Genomic DNA, 10647 nt, shown 5'->3' with positions numbered 1-10647 from the left:
ATACTCCACGAGAAGGGTTCCAAGTTGGATGAATAGTGAAGGTGCCACATTACTTGATCAGAAAAAGGTGGCATGGAAAAGTTACAGAGCAATAAAAAGTACTGAAGCCTATAACAGCTACAAGGTGATGTGTAATAGAGCCACAGAAAAGGTTCGACAGGCAAAGGCAGTTTATGAGAAATCACTAGCAAACAGAGCAAAGAGGGGGGATAAAGAAATCATCACATATATAAATGTCAAGAAGAGCAGGACAAACCAGATCGGACCTTTACGTAAGGGAAAGGGGATAGTAATAAATACACCAGCTGCCGTTGCAGATGAACTCAACAGTTATTTTGCATCGATATTTACAAATGAAAAGCCTTTTGTGGCAATGGGAAATTGTGGGAGCGAAGTTAAAAAATATGTAATTAATGATATTGAAATTTCGCAAGATTATTTAATGAAAAAACTTTCGAGCCTACAGACCAGTAAGGCTCCTGGAGTTGATGGAATATACCCTATAATCTTAAGAGAGGCGGCAAGCGAGTGCATTGAACCACTGAGGCTAATTATGCGAGCATCACTAGACTCTGGGGAGATTCCCTTGGATTGGAAAAGTGCAAATGTATCTCCCATACATAAGGGTGGCTCTAAAATTGAAGTGGGAAATTATCCACCTGTCAGTCTGACTTCAGTAGTAGGGAAAATCATGGAGGCAATGATCAAGGGTGGAATTCAGGATCATTTGGATCGAATTGATATTCTCAAGGATACTCAGCATGGTTTTGTAAAGGGAAAATTATGTTTAACAATCTGGTTCGCTATTTCGAAAGGGTCACTCACGAGCTGGATTTAGGGAATAATTTCGTCATTGTTTATTTAGATTTCAGCAAAGCTTTTGACTCAGTCCCACATGAGCGGTTGCTTTATAAGCTGGAACAGGTTGGAATCACTGGGAAAATCCTTAGATGGATAGAAGGATGGCTTCAGGGCAGGAGGCAGAGGGTTGTGATAAATGGCTATTCCTCAGATTGGGTTGATGTAAGAAGTGGGGTTCCCCAAGGATCAGTATTAGGACCACTGTTGTTTTTAATTTTCATAAACGACATTGATGAAGGGATAGAGGGCGTGATGTCTAAATTTGCAGATGATGTTAAAATTGGTAGAGTAGTTAATGATCACAGTCAAGCTGAGCTTCTTCAGAGAGACCTAGATAGACTTCAAGAATGGTCAGAAAAATGGCAGCTGTGCTTTAATCCAACAAAGTGTAAGGTATTACACCTGGGAAACAGTAATCCCAAAAAAACTTATTCACTTGGTGGAGTTCGACTAAACCCAGTACTGGAGGAAAGGGACTTGGGTGTTATGATACGGTCAGACATGAAATTCTCTGAGCATTGTAAACAGGTTTCAAGGAAGGCCCATGATGTCCTATCGATGATCTATCGATCTTTTGCAAGTAGATATAGGGACGTGATAATCCCATTATATAAGGCTTACGTTAGACCACACTTGGAATACTGTGTTCAAGTATGGAGACCGCACCTAAAGAAAGACATCGAGCTTCTTGAAAGGGTGCAAAGAATGGTAACTGGCCTGGTGAGATCGGCAAAAGGGCGTCCTTATGAAGAAAGACTTCGAATATGCGGGTTGCAGAGTTTGGAAACTAGACACCTTAGAGGAGATTTGATTGTGGTGTTTAAGGTTCTGAGAGGCATCAGTAAAATGAATGAGGACAAAATTTTCAAGATTATAAATGATGCTAGAACTAGGGGACATAAATTCAAGTTACAGGGGGAAATGTTTAGATTGGACTGCAGGAAGTTTTATTTTAGCCAGCGAGTTATAAATTACTGGAATAAGTTGCCTTCATGGGTGGTAGAGGCCGACAGTTTGGGGAAATTCAAAGGTCATCTGGATAGTACTTTCGGGTAAGGGAAACGCATAGGATGATAGGTGTAATTTCATTTTTATTTATAGTTTATTATATATTTTTTATTTATTTATTAATTATTATTATTTAGTTATTTATTTTATTTATTTATTTTTTTTTTTTTGTTTTTATGATTGTTTTGTTCGGATTTTTTTTTTTTTTTTTTTTTGGCTGGTGCAGCATAAGCCATAGGCTTTCTTGCACCATGCGGCCGTTACTAATACTAATACTAATACTCCCCAAATTCCAGTTCAGCATTCCTTATGTCTGTGTGAGGCCACGTCTCTGCTATCCCAACTTTTGACATCTTGACCAACACTTCAAATTCATCAAATTTATTCACTATACTTCTAGCATTGGTATACATGCAAGCATACATACTCCTATTCCTATACCTAGTTACCCTAACACATCCCATATACCCACCTATTTCAGGATGACTGCTATCCGTCCCTGAAACCCCCAATACCCCATGCTCCAGGTCGCTACTTATTCTAATAGAAGTTGTGCAAGAATCACCTTCACATCTGCCTGCGACTACTGTTAAACTATTAGTCCTTGTATCCCCCCAAGCTATCAGTTTTCCAACCTATCAAACACTGCCTCGATAGCATCAGCAAATATTCTTGCACCCTTTCTATTTAAGTGTATCCCATCCCTATAGAAGCAGTCTCTCCTGTTAACAAGTACAGTCCAGGCTGAAAAAATTCTACCCCTTGAGCCTTGCACTTTCTTTCCAGGGCCGAATTGATCGACAAGGCTCTCATCATATATCCCTTCTCTCGTGTCTGGGCAAAATTCCAGGCACTTTGAAATCAACCCTAATTCTCGGCTTTTGTTGAACAGTGACCTGTACTTGTTAAGTAGTTCTGCCGGTATCCTACTCTTAATATCATTAGTGCCAACGTGCACAACTATATCACCTTTTGTGCCCTTAAAAGATGATATCCGCTCTACAACGTCATCAATCTTTGCCCCTGGCAGATATAACCTGGTCCTTTTCCACCTATCCTTTTTACAAAGCATGTTTCCCGTTTCCCTGACAATAGAGTCACCAACAACTAGTTCCTGTGGCACCAGTGCATTCTGCTTCGGGTGTTGCCGCTGTGTTGCGTGATGACCAAGTGCAAGCTCTGGCGTTGATGTGGGCAGCTGAGAGCCTGATGGGCCCCTCAATTTAGATCTTTCCAGGGCATCCACCCTCTCCTTCAAACTCTCATATAGGCCCATAACAACGCTGAGTTGTCGCCTGATTTCCTTACACTCCTTACATCGCGCACACACAAAGACATCCCCCGTGGCAATATAATGTTCTGTTCCAGAGAGTCGGCAAACATTTCACAAGTCGCACATTTTTTTAGGCTCTGATGTTTTGTTGAATCGCCCCCCTCAGTACTCCCCCGAGTCACAGCACTCCTGCCACTTTGTGCCCGTTGCTTTGCTGCTCTAGTTTGATGCATGATATTTTAAATTAATAAAATCAATAAATTAAATTAATTAAATGTCAATACTACGCTATCTAATAGAAACAGTGAAGCGTATTACTCTATAAATTATACATTAGAGCTACCTAACTACCTCAATTAAAAATATGAATTCCCTTCCACTATATACAAAAACAATGGCTGCAAGATTCGAACGAAATAACGGTTTTACATATATTAAGTATTACGTATATCTACAAAAACTGTTTATTTAAATTAAAATAAAAATAACCAGCGTAACTATAAGTATAAGACTACGTATTAAGTACAATATAAAATAACAATTATGTAAATAAAAAGGCAAACACTTATCGTTTTTTCGGAGCCTGCAAGTCACAGCTGTTGTATATGTTACAACAGATATACGAAGGTTCTACCATGAGACGCGATGCATGTAAAGTGTAAAGCGTAAAGTGTGTTTAGGGTCGAACGGCACCAGAGGTTTCCCCCATCTCCGCGTAGTTTACATTGCTGTGTGATACAGTTCACTGTAAAGGCCAGAGATTTAAAAGATGGATCTTGAGGGGTATTCTTCTGGCCATTTAGCCGCCAGAACCCTGCTGAGGCCCGAGGTTGCCCACACTTCGCCCTCCTGGAGGCAGACCAGGTACCCAGTAGTTGTAGTTTACTCTGGCTGGCCCTGCCACCAGTTTCCTGAGATTTCAGTGGCGTGGCTAGGACCTAAAAAAAAAAAAAAAAAAAAAAAAAAAAACATTTGCGTGGGTTGATCGCTAGATTGAAAGACCGGAATGTGAGCAGACTATTAAATTTTGACCTGTGGGATATACACTGGGGACCAGATAGAAAGGGGGAGAGGAGACTGAAGACTGGGGGAAGAAAGACAGAAGAAATAGGGTCAATAGAGAAGACGACCCCATTGAAAGTCAGTGGGGCATATCCATGCCCCACCAGGAGAAAATCAGGGTTGGCGAGTAGGGGAGGGGGGAAAATGAGTCCAGCAAGAGCGCCGGCACCGATTGCCATTATGGCTGAAATATGCAGAAAGCTCTGCGGTCTCATTGGGCTGGTTGGAATTCAGCTGAGTAGAAAGTCACTCATGAGGCTGTGACCCATCCAGAGGAGGTCCATATCTGGTGTGCACTTTCGTGGGTCAAGTCCAGTTCGTGTGATCCTCTTATCATGGGCTTGTTATTATTATTATTATTTTATTTTTTTTTTTTCTCTTTTGCTGTCATAGGATTCATTTCATGGTTGTTGCTGTTGCGGTGGTGGATGCGGGAGAGTCCGTCTTCTTGTAAAGAGGTCTTGCGCATATTGAGTGGAGGCACTATAGGTATCCTTTTCAGTTAGTATCAGATATTTTTTTTTTTTTTTTTTTTTTTTTTATGAAACCCCCAAACACGAAAGGTATCAAAACCTATAGTACTTAGTACCGTGCATGGGTTGAAGGAGACGTATGGGGGGAGGGGGATGCCGGAAACTTTGCTCTAGAGACTAAACATGGGTTTCACCACTTCAAGCCTCCAATAAGCAAAGTGGTGGTATTTCACCGGTTGATGAAAGTCATCTATCATTCCTGGTCTTGTAGCATTATTTGGGCGGTGGTTATAAATCGGCAGCGGAGATCCTCATACAGTGGGCAGTCGTACATCAAGTCCCCCATGTCTCGCGTAGACCGCAGTGGCATAGGCGTGTCTCATTCAATCCGAATCCATGGAGTTTTCCTCTTATGGCGCCATGACCAGTCAACAGGTAGGTTGCGAAAAGTCCAGGAGAAAGCCAAGGTGGATAGTTTGGGTACACTAGTTGGATATCAGGAATAAATTTTTTAGTGATTTCACCTTTGGTTGATGTCTGCCAGCGGTTTTGCCAGCTCTGGTTGAGATATTCGAGGAGACGTTTGCGTTCCACTTTGTGGTCAGTTTCAGGGTCCACGGTGAAGTTCAGGTGGTTAGCCTCCCATCCCTTGGAGAGTTTATATGTTAGGCTGCGGAAGACTACTTCCAAGTCTAAGGGAAGAGTCCCTGTCAGGGCCTGGAGAGCGTGCGTGCTTACAGTATTGAAAGCTCATGTTATTTTAAGTAATATATACCGATGCGTGGTTTCCAGTTTTCTTCTGTTGACGGCCGTGGTAGCCTTCCAGTACCACACGCCAGCGGCATACGTTATGGCAGGCAAGAATACGGTTTTATAGAATAGCTGAGGGCTCTCCTCCGCAGGCCCCAATCCTTCCGGAAGACCCTCATGAACAGAGCAGAATATCTTCTGATCTTTTTCTCTATTTAGGTCAGATGAGGGGGGGATGAGGGGTCATATGGCCGCCGTATAGTGAAGACGTGCAGTTTAACGCTCCGTAGAAATTTGTTTAAAAAAATGTGCTTTAACTTCAGTTCTTGTCTCAAAATGTGTTCTCACTCAATGATGTCAACTAGTGGACTACCCCGGTAAGAAAATTTGAAATTTCTGTTGGGAAATTAGCAGGTTATTTGCGTTAATATCTGTATCCTTTGTTTGCCAGACTGCAGTGGTCACCATGTGGCTAGCAGCAGGGATATAGAGAGGCGTCGCTATCTCGCAGTTGCCACGTAAATACCCTGCACTTGACTGGGGAGGGTACCCCCATCAATGCTAAATCTAGGCTGAAAGAGAGCCCTAACTTTCTGTGAGAGTAAAACGCACTTATACCTGTAACTACAAGCAGCTCTTAATTCGATTCGGGTTAACTTAGAATTTTGAATATTACTTTGGTCTCAGTGATAAAGGCAATTGTCCATTGCTTTTCCGGATTGTACAGAACTCCCTGCCTGCACGAGCTGCCGACACTAAGCTTGTCCGTAACATTCCTGGAATTTACCCCTCAGGGCTCATTGACCCACTCCTCACTCACTCACGGTGCCTTCAGCGACTTTCCACGTATTCTGTATTTGCCGTTCAGTTTTTCGTTGTCTTCAAGGACGCTGCTAATCCTTTAAATCGCAAATACCTACGGTTTCTGCAGCCATGAGCGAACCTACTACCCGCACAGGGTGTGGTTATCAAGTTGACTATGTCCTCGTGTGCACTTCGTGCAAAGCCGTTCGCCTCTGTGGGCCATGTAGCCCATACGCTGAACTGAAAAGACTTGCAAAGAAAATAAAAAAAATTCTTGGAAATGTCAACTTTGCAAACAAGCAGAAAATGACTCGAGGACACTTCACCTAATTTACAAACTGATCCGGAGTGCGTATCCCGCCGTGATTTTATTCAGCTAAGGGATTCTGTCAACGAAATTCAGATCGCAATCTCTCAACTTTCTGCTGAGTTTACACAGTTAAAGGACTCAGGGCAAAAGAGAACCGACATCACAGGTGCTAAACCTGATGAACTTCTAGAACTGACGATACCTGAACCCGGCGTGTCATGTTCAGGAACCACGGACGCAGTTAGCGGTTGATCTCCAGAATTAATCAGCTTGAAAATGAATTATTAAACTTCAGGACACCCCTCATCAGAAGTAATAGCGAAAATAGATCATGGAAATGAAATCTCAAAAGCACAACTGGCAGAGCTACAAGACGACATCACAGTGCTACACAAAGAAAACAAGGAAATGAAATTTATACTCCTTGATATCTATAATAAGATCGAACTGAGTAAGCTAGCAGATCCGAGCAAACTCACTAACCTTCTGAACTCAGACAATCTTCGTAGATTATATAAAAATTACCCAAAGGCCATTACAGTATCAGTCTGCCCCGAATGTAGCAAAAAATCGATCCCCAGTCCTCCATCAGAAACTCCAGGCAGGAACGAATCTGAAAAACGGCCAAACACTGGACATCGTCGAGCGCTATCTCCTCGCCCCAGCCAGCCTCTAAAAACAGATGGGAAAGGGCAAAAACCACCCACAAAAGCCCATCACTCACGTACTCTCAAGAAGAACCTGAAAAGGGCAACTGATGTTAATCACCACTCAACGAAACAGAGGTTTCCACAATTACAGAAGCAGGCTCCACTAACGGTCAATGACACCTCATGTATAAACTCTCTTACTTGCAATAACGAATTCTCTACCTCTATGCCAATGAGGCAAAAGTCATTATTTCCACCTTCACACCCAACTTCTCGCAATGCCTGTCCTGTCATGCCTCACTCGCACTTCTCATCTTCACAAGGCCTGGGACTCAGTGTCGGAGCGAATTCAATATTCGAACCAGCGGATTCTTCCACATTACAATTTCCACTCCCAGCTCACCCCACTGCAAATCCATCCTACCTTATGCAACCAGAGAAAAGAACAAGTACGAACTTCAGAGTGAGCAAACGAACAAGTACGGCTTCACGTGAATGGCTTCGAATTGGCACATCGACCAACTCCAAACTGCAGCCTTCCCACACACACCTCCCAGACGGCAGAAGTCCAGATCCTCTAGTGGACTTTTCATATCTCGCTTAGCCCCAAATACCACAGCAAATCATGTTTCTGAGGTTCTACGTGATCAACTAAACATTCGACTAAAGGTGCAGCAACTTCACACCAGGAACCCCCGCTGCGCATCGTTCAGGGTTGAATGCGCACAGGACCTGTTCAATTTAATTGGAACCGAATCTATCTGGCCTATTGGCACCATTATCCGACCCTTCTATAATAGGAGAACCAGTCACCTTCCCCAACCTCCACCTCTGCACCAAAACCAAGTCTGCAACATCACCACCGACAGCTGACTGGACTCATTCCCGGACAACTTCCAAAGATCTCAACAGTCCTCCTTTCATTCCACTGCTCTGCCAAGCCCCACAGTTAAAGCACCACCCCGCCATGATAAGAGTATCCTGAGTCCCCTATGTGATGGACCCCATAAAATACCAGTCCATATTTCGTTAGGAAGTCGTGGCGTTCGCTTGCGAACACGCCAAATTAGAACACCTCCAATCAGGATGGAAGTTCGTCGAACACCTGTCATCAGGGTGTACTTCCAAAATATCAGGTCCATCAGGAACAAACTAGACTCAGCAGAACAGATCATCCTCTCCCAGGTCGCTGACGTGGTCTGCCTCGCAGAAACGTGGCTTCAACCTAATCAAGACACACTCTTCTGCTCAGCTATTGCTGGTTACCACATGCTGTCTGCCTCCAGGGAGCAATCTAGAGGCGGTGGAGTAGCCATACTGTACAACACCTCCCTATTCTCATATGAGAATTCGACCTCAACTACAACTCAAGCTTTCGAAGCGATCATAGTCTCGCTACGCTTCCACTTCAGCCACATTGATATCGCATCTGTGTATATTCCCCCAGGGCCTACAATTGAAATTATTGAAGATCTAGGGAACTGGCTCTTAAACCATCTTCGTCCTTCTGCACAACGCCTTGTTTGTGGTGATTTTAACCTGCCTCCAAACCGACATCACCTCTTTATCAGGCTCGGCGAGTTCTTCAAATCTATCAACATGACACGGGTCAATGAGAACCCCACCAGGGGATTGAACCTACTGGATCTCGCTTTTGCTTCAACACCATGCACAACTGAGGATGATCCCATCGCATTCTTCCTGCCCGATCACCAGCCCATAGTTTTGACATGGTCATTGCAGGTGCCAAACTTCAACATCCCTGACAACAAAATAGTCAAATACGTTTCAGCACCTAAATACCTTAATCCCCAACTCTGTGTAGAAGCAGCATCCTGCATTCCTTGGTATGTCCTCATTGACTGTGACCTCAGCCTCGCAGTGATACTCTTGTCTAACTGGATTAAATCCGTCACCGACTATGCTGCCACCAAACGAGTAACAGTAACTCCCCGTTCCAGATCGTGGTGGACCGCTGACCTCAACAACAGCTTCAAAATGAAACAAGTCTTACATAAGGAATGGAAGCAAACGAATGGCAGTCAAGACAGAATCGCCTTTTCCCTCGCCAGGGCCCACTTTAATCGAAAGAAAGCTGCTGCAATCCAAGTAAATCTTAACCGCACTCTGAGGAAAGGAAAGCCATTCTATGCTGCCCCACATGGTGGATTCAATCACATGCTTGATCCCCAAGAATGGCTCAAATACATCGCCAGGTTTTCAAATATAACCACAGTCCCATCTACAGTTGTCCAGCCCGACTATGAAAACCCTTCAGATGTCCTAGGGACTATCCAGATCATGAAACAGGAGCTCATACGTCCCATCAATTCCCTTCCCACAAAAGCCACTGTTGGGGAGGATGGAATTCCGCAATTTATGATCAAATGCTTAAGCACATTCATCATAGACCCTCTTCTCTCGATCTACAACAGATGCCTCGCGTAGCATTATTTCCCACCCCAGTGGAATAAGTACAGAGTGTACCCCATCCCTAAAAACCAATTTGCCACAAACGTCAGCCAATTCAGACCCATATCAGTTGCCTCTTGTCTGTTAAAAACTCTTGAAAAAGCTATGCTACCCCCAATCATTCAACAAATCCTGCAGACGAAACCATCTGAAATCCACTATGCCATCGCAGGAAAATCATCAATCACTAACTTGGCAGCCACCACTGAACGCATTCTCTCAGCATTCGAACAAAGAGCTGAGCTAGCAACCACGTATCTAGACATAAGCGCAGCCTTTGATGCCGTGTCAATCCCGGCTTTGCTCCTCCTACTTAAGGAGAAATTTCACATTCGAGGTGATATGCTGTGCTTTTTGGAATCTCTTCTCTGTCACAAGGTACTTATTCTCCATCGCCAACAACACACCTTATCCTGCGACATTACTGCTGGAGTACCGCAAGGGGGTGTCCTATCCGGTGTCCTGTTCATAGCTATCATCGTGCCCATTATTGCCTCAACGAATGGTCTCCTATGCTATGTCGATGACCTTAAACTGCTGACTCAAATTAACCCTGGCGACAATCCCGTTAAGCTCAGCAACAAGATCAATTCCCAACTTAAGGATCTAGAATTGTACCTGGCAAACTTCAACCTAAAAATCAACCCAGTGAAGTCTGCCCAGGGTTATATTCTCCCTTAAATCCATGCCGACAGTACTTTTCGACAGAACGAACGACAGAACGTTTCACTCGCAGGGGTACGAATACCAAATGTACCCTCGCACACAGACCTTGGCGTTTTGTTTGACCAAAAGTTGTCCTTTCTCAACCAGATCAACAAAATCAGTACCAAATTCTCTCGTCTACGGTGGATCTCAAAGCAGCAGCTGCTACACGTCCGACATCCTGTCACTGTTAAAAGGTTCATCACCTCCACCGTCTACCCCGCCATTCTCTATGGTGCAGAAATATGGGCCTCTGCTGCACCTACAAATCTCAAGCGG

Source organism: Mastigoproctus giganteus, chromosome 7 (genome assembly GCF_048544385.1).
Source record: "Mastigoproctus giganteus isolate SK-2022 chromosome 7, ASM4854438v1, whole genome shotgun sequence".
NCBI lineage: Eukaryota > Metazoa > Arthropoda > Arachnida > Uropygi > Thelyphonidae > Mastigoproctus > Mastigoproctus giganteus.
Note: the sequence above shows the minus strand (reverse complement) of the source record.